The sequence below is a fragment of the Portunus trituberculatus genome, chromosome 38, assembly GCF_017591435.1.
Source record: "Portunus trituberculatus isolate SZX2019 chromosome 38, ASM1759143v1, whole genome shotgun sequence".
NCBI lineage: Eukaryota > Metazoa > Arthropoda > Malacostraca > Decapoda > Portunidae > Portunus > Portunus trituberculatus.
The window spans coordinates 16,348,279-16,351,469 of record NC_059292.1 but is presented as its reverse complement, the minus strand read 5'-3'; positions in this window follow the sequence as shown (position 1 = coordinate 16,351,469).

The window sequence follows — 3,191 nt, the reverse complement described above, 5'->3', positions numbered from 1 at the left end:
AGAATCAGAATCAGAATGTTTATTCCATTATACAATACAATGGTTATTCCTTACATGGTGTTTACAGCATATAAACATTGGGTCAGGCAACATGTAAACAACAGTTAAGATTGTTCTATATAGGAAAAATCACAAATACATAAAAAGTAGATAGACTATACTATCTGCACTAAAATCTTTAGAACGGTAAAACTAATGTCTTAAAACGACAATGAGTAAAATTATATAAGAAAAATAAAACACTAAGTCTACAAATAATCAAAATAAATTAAAAACATAGTAAAACAAGAAAAACACTTAATTTGTACAATAGTTATGGAGTACTAAACTGTTGCACTAAAAGTGGCGTAGCAACTGTCGTTTAAAAGAAGAAGCGGTGGCGGCATTCCTGAGACAAGCGGGAAGGCTATTCCACAGGCGTGGCGCGGCCACCAGTGCTGAGCGAGCCCCAGTGTGTGTGTTAGTGTGAGGGATATACAGTTGATTCTGTTGTCTGGTAGGAAGAAGCCGTAGATCACTGAGTTTTGGTAGGGGAAGAATATGGTGCGGAATTCTCTCATTCAAAATGTTATAAGTCATTACACATAATTCATATTTATATTTATATTCAATTCTTAGCCATCCAAGCTTTTTCAGGAAAGGAGTGACGTGGTCACGCCTAGTCCCTCCATTCAGTGCAACTTTAGCAGCAAAGTTTTGTACTTTCTGTACTCGTTGTAGCTGAGTTGCGTTAGTAGATCCCCATATTTTCATACCATAATTCACTGAGCTTAATACAAGGAGTTTATAGCAATTGTTCTTGCATCAGAACTCAGGTAGTCTTTAATCCTATTTAGATAGACTAACGTACCGAAGCTCTTTCTGGTAATGTTATTTATATGTTTATCAAACGTCAAGTACTTGTCAAAATTTACTCCAAGATTATTTATCATATCTTTAGGGGCTATCTTACTTCCATCGACCTTTAAAAAAGTGTTTGGAGGTATCTTTGAAATATATGTTCTGCTGCCTACAAACATGCACTGCGTTTTCTTAGTATTAAGCAATAGGCCATTTACGTTAAAATAATCTTTAGCAATTTTAAAGGTAGTAGCACTTCGGTACATTAGGTCATCAATATTGTCAATACTACCAGTGTGAATAAACTGGGTGTCATCAGCATATTGTACTACTAGACAGTCAGAAATAAAATGTGTTAAGTCGTTAACATATATTAAAAACAAGATTGGGCCCAGCACAGATCCCTGAGGGACACCGTATGTAATTTCTAATTTATCAGAGAGAGTCTTTCCCATTCGTACACACTGTGATCTTTTGTTTAAATAACTATCAAACCAAAAACTGTCAATTTTCAACTTATGCAGTTTATCTATTAGAATTTTGTAGCTGAGACTATCGAAAGCTTTAGACAGGTCGCATAAAGTGACAAGAGATATTTTACGTTTGTCAATATTGTCGAACAGTTTATTAGCAACTGTCATGAGCGCCGTTTCAGTCGATAGATGGCTTCGAAACCCATGTTGAGATTTACTTAATAAATTATTGGTTTCGAGATGTTTAGTTAGCTGAGATGCAATAACCTTTTCTAAAATTTTAGATATAACGGGTAAGATAGATATAGGTCGGTAGTTTTGGGGCTCATTTGCATCACCTGACTTATAGACTGGAACCACTATTGCTTGCTTCCAGAGTAACGGAAAGGTTCCTGTTACAATAGAGGTATTTATGATGCAGGTTAGGTAAGGTATGAGAACTGTCAGAGAATCTCTCAAAACCGCAAAGATATGCCATCACAGCCGTGCGAGTCACTATTTCTCATATGTTTAATGATTAAAATAATCGTGTCACTATCTACAGGCTGAGGTCGAAAGACAGGGGGGTACGTACTGGTATCGGAAGTAGGAATACTATAATCAGAATTTCTTGGAACATTCCTTTGACATTCATTGAAAGTTATTTTCCCAACATTTGCAAAAAAACTGTTAAAATTGTTGGCCATAGACGTTAACTCTTCTTTATCCTCCCTCATAGCTACAGGACCCTTACTTCTGGAGACTGGGGCTAATTCCTTTATAATTTTCCACATTGCAGCAGTATTACCTCTGTTGTTTCCAAGTTCTTTATTATAGTATTCAGACTTAGTTTTATGAAGTGAACTTCGTACCAGTTTCTTCAATTCTTTATATTCACCACGAATTTCGAGATTGTTACGATCATGTTTCAAGGACAAATGTATTTTGTTTTTCTCATGAATAAGAGACCGTAAATCATCATCCATCCAGGGTGCGAATGGTCTTTTAACCATTTTTGTAACAAGAGGTGCACAGATATTTAGACATTTGTTAAAAATAGCTGTAAAAATATTGACTTGCGTGTCAACATTGTCTGTTCTGAAAATACTGTTCAAGGAAGGCATATCTTGTAGCAAGTGGCCACACAAGACATCCGATGTGTAAAATCTCAATTCACGGAACGTTTTGATTATAGGCAGGCGCTTAGGCTTCTTCAGGTTTACAATTACTGAGATTAATTCATGATCAGCTACAGGACTGGGGACTGTATCAGAATCCAGTACTATGTCCGGTTGATTGGTAATTATAGTGTCTAGCAGTGTTGCAGAGGTGACTGTGATCCTGGTTGGCTTAGAGATTAAAGAGACTAGCTTTGCATTTAAAAGAATTTGTTTGAGTTTGCTTTTACTTGATAAAAGATCATCATTAAAATCACCTAAAAGAAAAAATGGCTTATTCTTAAAATTAATAAAATCTAAAACATCTTCAATGTAATTAAATGTGTCGGAAACAGATTTAGGATGGCGATAAAGGCAACCGATTATCACAGTGGGTAACTTGTTACTCTGTACCGCCAACCAGACGTCTTCCACACCTTTCGGCCTTTCAATGTTAACTTTACAGGCGTAACCTTAAATACATCTCTGACATATATACATACACCGCCTCCTCTTCCTGCATCAAACCGATATGAAACATAATTTGGAATAGCAATATGTTCGTCACGAATTTCAGGACTTAACCAAGTTTCACTGATACATAATATGTCTGTCTCTCTGTCGTTAATGAGTAGATTCACTTCTTCCTTGCTGGCTAATAAACTTTGTGCATTAATGTGATCTACCTTAACCTTATCCCTTTTATAACCATTAGTGAAAAATGCGGCAGTGTCTTCTTCGC